The sequence below is a fragment of the Argiope bruennichi genome, chromosome 6, assembly GCF_947563725.1.
Source record: "Argiope bruennichi chromosome 6, qqArgBrue1.1, whole genome shotgun sequence".
Classification (NCBI taxonomy): Eukaryota; Metazoa; Arthropoda; class Arachnida; order Araneae; family Araneidae; genus Argiope; species Argiope bruennichi.
Genome location: NC_079156.1, coordinates 5,892,357 through 5,904,706, shown reverse-complemented (window position 1 = coordinate 5,904,706; position 12,350 = coordinate 5,892,357). Strand labels below are relative to the sequence as shown.

At 31.4% G+C, this 12,350-nt stretch overlaps 1 protein-coding gene across 1 annotated transcript in view; it reads left to right on the top strand.

Annotated features, from left to right (window-relative positions):
* The window catches only part of LOC129972750 (alkaline phosphatase-like), a 141,155-nt gene that overhangs the window by 77,770 nt on the left and 51,035 nt on the right, over positions 1-12,350 (top strand). The gene's annotated exons all lie outside the window — the stretch shown is intronic.

The window sequence follows — 12,350 nt, the reverse complement described above, 5'->3', positions numbered from 1 at the left end:
TGCTCTGTAACGCATCTAAAAACCGCCATTTTTAATTGGTATATTGACCTTATTTACACTATTTTATTCTGAAACAGAAAATGGCATCAGTCATTTTTCATCCTTATTTAAAATTCAAACAATTTTAAAGATACAGATATGTAGGGTTTTCATAATAATTTAATTACATTAAGAGAAAAATGTAAGGCAGGTGAATCGAGTAAAAAGTTAAAATGTGCAAACTTTTGAAAACTGGTAGTATGTTTATGTCATTAATAAATTAATTACATACTTCATATTTAACCTTCCTAAAATTAAATTTCTACTTTTGTCTAAAAGGTAAAAAGTTAAACGCGTTTCAAACTTTTTGAACACCTAATATGCAGCTGTACAAGAGTGCATACAATTTCGCCTACTTCTTTTGATACTATTGACCACGATAAGTAGAAGTACTGAAATCGATCTTTCATGAATATTTTATACCACTTGACTTGAGAATTGTCTCTTGATATTTGTGTAAAGTAAAACTTCAGAAAACTTTTAATTTTAAATTAACATTTTATAGCTCCAACAACACGAAAAGGATTCATTTTTACGTTCTCGAATATCAAGTATAGAGGAAGAATTGTAACGAGTAAAATTTTAACGAGATTGAATCTTATCGTTTCAATAATTCAGCTTCTCTAAAGATGGCAAATAATTATCAAAGAAATATCTGACCTTCTCCTTCATATACTTTTGATGAATAACCTTATCTTCTTTGTCGAACAACGGTATCTCTCTTTGCAAAATTTGCCAAAGGGGAATATTTTCAGTTCTTTTCGTGACTTCAATCAGCTTCCTAAGCAAAATTTTTAGCTACAAGCCAATTATCTTCTATGACAATTGGATACGGCGACTTCGCAAAAGAAAGCAAATCATCAATTAAATAGTGTACTTGATATTGAAAAAACTTCATTTTAATACGAAAAAAACATTTTTCATTTATCCAAAGAATCGGAGGAATGTTTTCGAACAACTCAATATTTTATAATGGAAAAGAACTAGAATTCTTACTTTTCATATTCTCTCATATCAAAGAAGAGTAAAATCATAATCAATTTTTTTTCTCCGAATCTAACCTTTAGGATAGACCTAAGAATATTCTGAATAAATAATTAAAATTCATCCTGCTTGTACCTAGTAGTTGAAAGTAAAATGTTTCAAATGATAGATGAATGTTGCGATATTGCTGTGGTCTTTAAATTACAGAAAACCAATTAAATGGATCCACTCTTAACAAATGATAGGCATTCGAAGGCGAAACGACGCGCACCTCTTTTACGTGTGCTTTTAAATAAATGCCAAAACAAAGAAATTAGTAATGAGATCATATGCGCATGTAGCAACTCTAATATTATTCTTGGAAAAAAATGTTAATAAATAACCAAAGTGGTGAAATGAATTGTTTAAGACAAATACCTTTCAAACAATATTTTAATTTGTATTTTATAAAATTACACTTTTACACTTCAAAATGGCTCGCATGTGTGTGTTTATTTGTTTTACTCAACTCCTAATTACCAAAGCTTATCTGTTCCCCGCTGATATAAATAAAAAGTGGTTAGAAATTAGTTTTTTGAGGTAATAATTAATGCATGCGTCAGTAACGCCGGCAACTCAAGACATATTGGTTCGACTCATTCATTCTCTATTTAAATGCTTGTTCTCGGTTTCCGAAAAAATTAAATATAAAGCCAGCTTGTTAAGAAGAGGAATGCAGGAGTATTTTATTTCTTGTTCATTATTTTTAATAAGACAATTTTTGCGTTTGTAATGCTTTCTAATTAGTTGGATACCAGAAAATGAAAAACGCTGGTAATAATTTAAATTGCTGAATCTTGACAAATTAAAGAAAGGCATTTAAAGAATAATGAATAATTAAAACGAAAGTAAGGAATTTAAATTAGCTTGAAGTATTTATATATTTTCATTCATTTTGAAATCTTTTCTGAATTTAATTGCCAGTTTTCTTATCTAACGCTTATGTTGGTTTAATTGCTTATAAATAGCTATTTCACATTTTTCTGACTTTAATTACAGAGACTAATAAAGACTTTGAAGACAGATGACGGTTAAGTAAATGACAATATATTGTAAATGAGAATTTTCATTTGAATGTTATTTTATAAGTTTGAATAATGTGATTATAGTTTTCAGTTTTGGTTATTCTTTGTTAATAATTTTATAATGTATGTTATAATTTAAAACAAGCTACGCCAAACGACCAGCTTACATTGTTCTTTGTTTTTTGTATTGACCTACGATTCGTGGCCAGTCTTTAATATTAATACATCTATTATGTAAAATCAAATCTAACCTGTTCTAAAACTAGAAAGTTTGAATATCTAAATAAGTTTATAAATTCATAGAATAATACTTAAAAATAACACCAAAAAACAAAAAGAAACTAGTTAAAATATTATTCTTTTAAAGAAATATTTACTTTTTCTGTGTTTGTATTATATTATATTTTGATTGCATTCGCAATTTGAACAACTTCATTTTGTTTACCACTATAAATGAATATACTTATTTATGCAAACCGATAATCTTCTTTAACCAGCAGGAGTAGTCTCCTCAAAACTTTCTTGCATACTCTCTAATAAAGGTGAATTTGGGTTTTAGCCAAATTTTTTTCCAACCGATTGACACCAAAATTTGGCACAGAGCAACAATTGCAAGCACAAAATCAGATATATTTTGCGCTATCACACTTACATGCTTCTGAAAGTATACTGACTGAAAGACATCCATAACCTCTTGTTGAATTTCGCTTAATGGATTTCTTCAGTATATATGCTAAGTTTGTGTACCGAATTTTATCCATTTAGCTCTCTTTGTTTTGTAGTTACTTTAACTTCTATTTGGACAGCAGGACAAATAAACTTCCTCGGAAACGATTTTGCTCAAAATGCGACAGAAATCCACAAATTTCGTATACCAAATCGTATACCAAATATCATCCAACTATCTCAAAGCCTTTTTCAGTTATTTATGTCACTTATGGACTTAGTGCCAGAAATATGTTTTTGTATTTCAGGCATATTTAAAACTTGGAGATTCATCAAAAACTCAAGTTCTCACTTTCTTTCAACTTCGTATGCGAGAAAATAGAAACATTTATATTTTTTTCAGTCTTTAACTTTTAATATTAATTATTGAGCACTTAAAAAACTTCTGCTCATTGTCCTTTTTGCTGATACTAATTTTTGTATCAGCAAAATCAGTTGTTAATTCTATGACTGATTTAATTTTTACTAAATAAATTATGAATTATAATAGTTCTCATGGAAGTATTATCATGTCAATAACAATGTAAAAGTAAGTGGAAAATCGTTCATCCATCTTTGAATCAAACTGAAGTCCAGAGAAATGAATGAGTTCCTAGATATCTCCTTTTTGAGGTTTAGCAAAACGTTTTTGATAAATTTCAGGCATTTACATAATATATTTTTGGATAAAAAGGACATTTTGAGACTCATTTTACAGATCTCACCCTACATATCCCCCCTTCACCAAAAATAAACAAAGAAAGTTTATCTCTTTACTATCAACATTAAACCACAGGATGAGTGTAAGATTGCTGTTAAGATGTAATTAAAACCCATCCCTTTGTAACGGAATTTTATACAATGAGAGCGTCATTACAATGTGTGAATATTTGAATGAATAAATCCAATTAGTTTGACTTTATCTCAGTAGGAGTTAAGAATACGGTGAGGCAACGGTGCGTATCTCTTTTATTTACATTTTTAAATTATTATTAAATCATCAAAATTACCGTTGCGATCAAAAGAACTTACTACAAGAAATAATTTTTAAAGAGCACACTAAACAAATTACTAAAGAGGAGAAACGAACTGTTGAAGCAGACGCCTTCGCCATTCCTAAGCAGTTTGTCTGCAGCTATAATTTGCATTTTATCAATTTACACTTTTACACTCTTTGAATGTTTTCAAGTGGTCCATCCGTGTACTTATTTTCTTTTTCTCAACTCCTAATTACCAAAGTTTATCTGTTCCCCGTTGATAGAAAAAAAGAGAAGAGGATAGAAATTAGTTTTTCGGAATAATAATTAATGTATGCGCCAGTAGCGCCAACAACTCAATACATATCGGCTCGACAAATTTTCTATTTAAATGTTTGTACTTTCTTTTCCGAAAAAATTAAAAACGAAGCCAGCTTGTTGAAAAGAGGAAATCGAATAATTTGCTTCTTGTTCATTATTTTTAATAAGACCACTTTAGCGATTGCAATGATTTCTAATTAGTTGGATACTTGAAGATGAAAAACGCTCGTAGCAAGTTAAATTGCTGATTTGCGACAAATAACAAAAGAATATTTAAAGTCTTTAAGCTGTGACATTTAAGGAATCATTAATATTTGAAACAGCGGAGAAAGGAGTGAAAATTTACTTCAATCAGTTGTATACGTGGTTTTGAATCTTTTAAATATTTAATTATCATTCATTTGTACATTGTTTGCTCAAGTTCAATGATTTTAAAATTTATAAATAATTTTTAAAGAATGGTAACATTTTCTTCACAGAGGTATAATCGCAGTGGATATGCATAATCAAAGAGTTATAATCCTCTAAGTAAGAGAGTAAATAAATTCGAAAGTAAATAAATGAGCATGAATCAAGAATTTTTTTTTTCAATTTTTAGTTGCTCTTTATTATTTATTGAATTTATAAATTATGTCTATATAGTAAAAAACATTGCAATTTCAGGAATAATAATTGCATTAGTCATTATTGAATTAGGTCCCGGTTCCATAAATTATCTTTACGACTTCAGCTTTGATAAATTCAAAACTTTACTAGATAATAGCGAAAGGTTTTCTACAAGGTCCCCCCCCCCCAAGTGACTCAGATTTCACGAAAAATATAGACACCACAGAAGGTAGTTCAGAGTGTAACATGGTTTATAGAAACAAAGTACAATGCATAAATGTAAGGAAATATTTGGACAAAATATGGAAGAAAACCATGACGTCTAGATCAGGTATTTGGACATGGTATTCATTATTTATGGGAAGAGGTAGAGCGCTACATAAACATGGGAGGAAGGGTTCATCTATTTCAGATGGCAAAGTGGGACGGGAAAGTAAACGTTCGCAAGGAGTTTATGAAATTCAGATGGCAATGACACAGCAAAAGAGAGTTGTAAATGAATTATGAACAAAACAGAATTCCTTCCATAGAAGATTACGTCTACAAAATGCTGCTGCTGGAAGCATTAAAGCCTAAAGCCATTATACAATCCATATATTATTGACACAAAAAATGACCTATTTGGAAAAGATCTGTATAAAGAATGGATCAACTTTTCATGTGTGTAGCTAAGGAAATGGGCAAAACTTAGTTAATACTTAGTGTTAGTCAAAACTTAGTATTAGAGCATCCTAATGTTGCACGCGAAATGAAAAGGCAAGGTCTCATGGTGCTGACGCACCAATAGCTCCAGAATCGAATACAGACTCGGGGTCCATTTGCCGATGAATTTAGCAACAAAATGGATGATTTCAGAATCAACAGGGATTTCGGTGACTCTAATGTGAATTATAAGGTCCTTCTAAAAGTTTCTGTGGCCTACTTTGGAAGCTATAAGAAGCCGTGAGACCTAGCTGGTTGAGTTGAATATTGGATCTTGAACGAGTTGCGCTCAGTTGAAGCGATTAGTCGGTCGTGACCTCGTATAGAATGTTACAGTCGAGTAATGAATCAGCAATGAGTCGTGCACTGAATGACCAGTTAGTATGTTTCGAGCATGATTTTAGTAGCGATTCGGCAGTCGTGTTCATCGGAAGCGAGTACAGTAAAGAATATTAGAAGTGACAAATGGTGTGATGCCTTCGTTCCTGCGGAGTTCTGTGTGAGTACTTTGTGTTGTTACGGTTGCTTAATACCGCTTTGCTGCTTGTGTACTATTACTTACTGTTAGCACTATACTTGTGAACCCTCTATTGTATTTGTTGTCTGTGTATTTGTGTCTTCATGTAGAATGAACCTCCTTGTTTGTAATTGAGCTTGGACTATTTCCACTAACACCTACTGTGATAGATCCGTTCATTGTCGTTCAATTTAATGGATTCTATGATTTTTTTTCAGTAACAATATATACTTTTTAAAGTAAAGTAGTTTAATCTGATTTATTTGTAATTTAGATCTGTCAAAGAATCATATATTTTCTTGATTCTCTTGTTTCGCAACACGATGCCTAAAAAACACAACAAGAAATAAAATTCGGTTCCATCTTGACATCCAAATTACTAATCCATATTAATATAGGCGAATGAAAAAAGGTTCAAATTATATATAAAAAGAGCTCAATGCTACGAAACTGTTTACAAAGCGCATCACTTTTTGAATTAATGTTAAAATCAAAGCAAAGCTATTATCGCTGGTTTAATCGAATAACTTTTTTCAAAGGCTCTGTCACCTTAAAGAGCTAGTAGTAAGTTTTTGATTAGAAATCTATGTTGTTATCCGAATGAACGTATATACAGTCTTGACATACTTAACATCGAGTGCAGGAAACATCTTAAAGTTGGTATGGTTTGGAAATTTGGAAAATGAGATCCGGTTAATGTGCTCATCGTTATCTATCAACGCTTTGAAAGTACTGATTTTTATGCCAAAATAGTCTTTCTGTTTGTTAAAATGAAAGATCAACTAAAAACTTTAACTTTTCTTTTCAAAATAAAGAGCCTTTTTTCTTTCAAAATAGTATAGATTAAAAAATCTCAAACATTAGGATATACGTGTTATTTGGAGCATAAATCCATCACCGGTAGGAAACGAGTTTTTGTGAACACTATCTCATTTTTGTTTGGAGAAGCACAAAGTGAAAGTTTTGTTGCTTGCATCTGTCAAAGTTCGATACCAGTGAGTGACAGGGAAAAACGGAATAACGCGTAACGGATGTATATGCTATACTGAACTAAATTTTAAGCAAATCTTTATTTTTAATATATGTTTTTGCCAAAATACGGGGGAATTTTTTTTCCTATGATAAGTCAGTCAATGTTTTCAGTGCATGGCACAATGAGCTGTTATTTCCTCTCCAACAGGATGTTTCTCACTATCCACGGGAATAAAAGTTGATTTTTTCAAACTGCACATTAAGTTTAAAAAAAAAGGTGACTTTTGAAAAAATTGTTTGGAATACAATGTTTTACGAAAGAAATTCTAAAATTGGTTTTCATTTATTACCATAGCTTAAAGGAATGCTATTCATTAATAAAAATATTATATATTATTTCAGTAACTGATATCAAAAAGACATTAAGATATAAGATAAGAACTGAACGAAATTAAAGAAAACTGAAAAATTAATATTATTGCTCAATTTCTTAAGAAGCGCGAATTATCAAATAAAATCCCAATAAACAGCTTATTATATATTTAATAATGTTTTACTTCAAAAATCATTTAATGAAACCAGTTTCTTACAAATATAGAATAAATACAATTTGAAAAATGTGAGAATATATGAAATCAGTATTCCAAGAAATTATAATTGCTTTAATCACAATAAATATTTCTTATTGAGAGTAGCTAAAATTTACATACACCTGACTTGAGAAATAATGAAAAACTGCACTGGTTCGCAATTGCTATGGATGGACCACAAACGGCTATATCTGTATATCCATGTATTTAGAATTATAATAAAGATAAAAGAGCGCGCGTGTGTTTGTGTGCGTATGTACAGGGCATTGCGTCTTACTTGATTGAAGTGCAAAAACAAAGACATAAAAACTGTGGGAAGGTTTCAAGAGATGATGACGCAGCACAACAGTTTTCTATTTTATTTGTTCTTCTCCTCCATCATAAAACGGGATTTGAGAATTTCGTTAAACCATAAGCTGAAGATAAATCTGATAATTACAGCACTGTAGGTTTCATTTTTGACGTAACCCAACCTAATATAATAATTATATAAGAATAAAAACATTAAAAAATCCCTGTTTTTATACAAAAAAGTAGAATTTTTAAAATTTAATTTCTTTTCTAAACTTTCAGTTATAATCTTCACATCAATTTTCTCACCAGTCCACCGTACCATTTGCATCGAATAAAAACTTAATGAAATGGTAAGTAAATTCGGACCCTAAGAATGCATAAAACAGCTCCAGCAGCGAAGAGTAAATCAGCGAAGAATCGATTACAAAATTCTGCTTCGCAAATATAAAAGAAGTCAGATGAAATAAAAGTACCTAAAGAATTTTATTCATCCTTGATTCTCTGTAAGTAGCAGGAAATATTAAAATATCAAATGTATATTATTTATAATTCAGATAAAATAGTTGATTTTTATAATATTTCATTTAAATTAGCTATCTTTGGCTACCAGTTTGTTCACCCAAATAAATTGACTCATTAGACGATTAATAGGAAATAGTTAAGTCACAGCTACTATTATTCATCTGGTAACGGTTACGCCTGTTGCAGCGATTGTTAAACTTTCCATTCGATGCCTATTTCTTCACTCTTTAGTCTTGTTTTCTCTTACATAATTAGTCCTCTCCAAACTATTTCTAATAACAGCTCCAGTGATTTATGAAGCATTAAATCAAGCAAAAGTGTCAAAATATTTAGTGAAGCAGTTTAAAATATTCGTATAAGGATTTGTTTACATTTCCTTATTGCCATTCCTCAATAAGTAATAAGAATGATTTCCATACCGCGGCGCTTTTATATATAGTCATAGATTGACTCTCCGAACACGGATTAACCTAAATGCCCAAACCGCTGTTACAGCAGCACTGGTGGGAATTGTGGTTAAGTTCTAAGGGCCATCACCGGTCGCGGTATAATCCTTCCCTAAGGAAGTACACCACCGTCATTGATTGGAAGAGACAGATCCCCACCTTTTCGTGAAACCATCAGGGTGGCGAGAAACAACCACCATGTCGGAAGCTTCTCATCTTCTATTACGAGGTGCCCCTCGGGAGAGGGGGAGATTCGCTTATAAATATATAGCGAGAATTTCATGTACATAGAATAGTTCACTTTCATTTAATTGATGTATAATCTGAATTTAATTTTTTAATTTGAGTAAAATTGTACAAATTACTCAATGCATTGATTTTCAAATTAGATAAAAACCATCCAATTATATATTTCTCTAATGAATTTGCTATATATTGCTTAAATTCATTGTTGGCTACAATAAACCCTCACGACCGTTTTCATTTTGAAATTCTTGCCAAGCAATGAAAGTAGTCTGTAACAGATCGTAGCAGAGATCTTGTATTTATTTATGTTTCAAAATAATATTGCACAACTTAACAAAATATTGTGTATTAGTTTATATAAATTGTATTCTATAAAAGCTGCCCAATGTATTCTGCTGCTCGGATAGGAGACTGCTCTTTTTATCTTGATTTAACATTTTCCCCATTTTTTTCTTCTGAAGTGATGATCAAAATAAGAAATGTCACTCTGACAGTTCACTTTGACATTCTAAATCTGACCTGGAGCCTTCCTCGACGTACAAACCCAATGAAGAGTGGCACTTGGCATCGACTGAACTTCCTTTCTATCGATATGTCCCTGCCACCACCCCCAGTTCGATCCCGTGACTCGATCGAAAGTGAAATCTAGGGAATCACTCGCACAATCGCCCATTCCCTTCTGTTCGGGTCTTTTTTGGAAGAAGGGAAAAAAATCGTCTGACAAGAATAACTGAAAAGAATATGCTTCGGGAATTCTCGTGAAGTTCTTTCATCGATTGGAAGTAATCGTAATCTTTCTTATTTTTGATTCGGTCACTGATTGCTCCTTATCTATCGGGTGTCTCATGACGAATCAATTATTTAAATGAAAGAGGTTTCGGAGAGAGTCATTCACTCACTTCCGTGCGGTCTTCCAGTCGTCAAATGACTCCCCATTGTGTATTATGAATTCGCATCTCGTGTATCACTCAGAAAAGAAGTCTTTGGATGAAAACTGCAAATGGATTTTCTTAATAAGAATTTATTTAAAAACGTTTCTGTCGAGCAAAAATTCATCTGCTATGGGTCTACAGCAGGCATTTTCAGTCTATGTTTCATAATAGATTTATGGAAAATAGAACATTAAATTGCGATTTTTTCTCTAGTTAGTATTTGTGACCTTATATTACTATAAGATGCGTGTTGCTGTCATTTCATTTTTTTTTATTTCATCTTATTAGAAATTGAAAAAATATTGTAATTTTTAAAGATTGTAAAAAAAATATAATAATGTCATCGTTTGAAAAATATCAAGTAATAATTGCAATCGTCAAATGAATTCAAACTCGACATTTTCACTCATTTCTACATTCGAAAACACTTTTTTGATTTTATGCCTGTCCGCCTATCTGTAACAATGATAATTGAAAAATACTCTGAACTAGACGAATGTAATTTGGTATATGGTTTTTAAATCGAATTTGTGAATTTCTTTCAAATTTTGAACAAAATCAATTCAGAGGAAGTCTATATGCTCGACTGTTCGAATATAAATTAATCCTTCAGCTGCGTACGCCAGCTATACAGCAGACATCCTGCAAATTTGGCCTGCTATTTTCAGAATACAAGTGTAGTTTCCTGTCAAATGTTGGTTACAATAGGTTGGGGAAAACTCATCTAAAACACAAATTTGATTTTCGGATGCGGTTAACTTATGCCAGGGGTTAATAGTCAAAAAAACTCTCCAAGGATCACAGGGTAGATTCAGTAAAATTGCTAAATTCACAAAACAGGTTAATATTTCGTAACTAGTGTACTCTCTGGGATAATACTTTTATTAGAAAAAATATGCAAGAAAGTTCTGGTGAGACCATTCCTCCTGGTTTTAATCAGAATAAGTACAATGAAACAATTTACGAAGAAATCGAAAATCCTTTCCTCTCTGCTTAGTTGCATCCCTTCAAAGGAAAGAAAATCGAATATTCATTCATCACTTTGACGGTTCAGAATATCATGCAGTATAACTGTAATAAAAAAAATCTAAAGTGGAAACTTAGCGCATGCATACGCATATAATTGCATATGCATAGGATTGCATATACATATGCCAATGCCATAGGTGTGAAGAATGAAATGATGTATGCAAGCAAAAAAAAAAAAAACCCTACATGGATGAAATTTAGTACACGCTAAATCCATCTAAATGTCCCCATTGTCCTTTTGAATGCACATGATATTCGCATTTAATGAACCAACATACAGCTCAAAACTGAATATAGTTTATAACAAGCATTATATGAAAATAACATGCCAATTTCTATTGTTTAACAAAATGGATAAGTGGATTTTTTTTTAATACACACGATTTACGTTTAGTAACGTTGATGCACAAACAGAAAAAAAAAATCAGATCAAAATCACTTCAGTAATGAAAAAATAAACCTTATAGGTTTGCTTTAGGCAGACGATTTCCTTGTGGTTACAGTTTTGCTGATGGGAATCTAGATATCGTGTTCCGATTCATTAATACAATTCAATAACAGAAGTGAATTTGTTCCACTGTGCTTCAATTGTTTTTCAACATTTTGAGGAAGTAATAAAAAACAATTTGCTAGGAAATTTCGGCATTAAGGTTCTAAATTATAAACTTTTGTCTCCCGTACTTTATTCTAAAATGATGCAATGCATTTTGAACCTGCTATTGTGCGTCATTAGTATGAGTAAATCACTTAACATGTCATTAAACATACAACTATTTAATCGGTATCGTTTCTGACATTCATTTCACGTGGTAACCGTAGCTAATATGCAAATCTAAGAATTAAGACATGATATAAGTGTCATTACGTTTGTAATGTGGTTCGGTGCTGGTCTCAGGTCCTGTCATGACCGTCTATGTATTTATAAATTTTTCCATCATACCTGTAAATAGTTAATCAAGTTTTAATTGCATTTCCTCTTAATAAATTGTGTTTAAATGAAACCTTTTCTTTTGTCGAACCCAATCTTTGGAGACTTTTTACTTGTCATCATTTCTACTGCAGTACTCTAATATCAAACGGCTGAATCTCCAGCCGTTATATAAGATATCACTTTAACACAATTATCAATATTTCCATCTTATTTTTCACTGACCAAAGAAAGGCAGAAACATATTTTCAAGATCATTAGATTATTTTTGAGAAGAGTTTTTTAAGCGCTTAATTACAAATAAAAATACTAACCAGGTTTATATAGAGAGACGAAACATAAAAAGATGGCTGTGTTGCCACATGTTATGGTGAAAGTATATTGATTCACAATTTCTCCTTGGGGATTTTTATTTAATAATCATTTCTAAGATGTAATCGCATAAAGAAATGGAATAATTATCTGAAGTGACACAT